Genomic DNA, 387 nt, shown 5'->3' with positions numbered 1-387 from the left:
TGGTCGCCCTCTGCACAGGCAATGGCATATGGATGGACCTGGCTGTTAGAAACGGGGTTGTGGGACATTGCTGGCTTTTGGGCATCGGCTACAGCAAAGAAAAGCGGCTCTGGGGACCAGAGCAGCATTCCCTGGTGCCTTCACAAATGTTAGGCACTCAGTAAGGTTGTATTGCTTGTACACCTTTGGGATTAAGCTATTTAAGTAGATTTTTGGTGCTAATGAAATTTTCTTCTGACTCAAATCTGCAGGAACTGTGGGGAAATTTTGTCTTCCTCTGTAGTGAGAGGGAATTCTCCTTCTCCCGTGTTCCTGCAGTTTGTTGTAGTTTGTCTGCAAAGACCACCCGGCCTGAGTGGGAGGTCTAGAAAATGAGCAGCCACAATG

The sequence above is a fragment of the Corvus hawaiiensis genome, chromosome 4 (genome assembly GCF_020740725.1).
Source record: "Corvus hawaiiensis isolate bCorHaw1 chromosome 4, bCorHaw1.pri.cur, whole genome shotgun sequence".
Lineage (NCBI taxonomy): Eukaryota > Metazoa > Chordata > Aves > Passeriformes > Corvidae > Corvus > Corvus hawaiiensis.
This window is presented reverse-complemented; position numbering follows the sequence as displayed.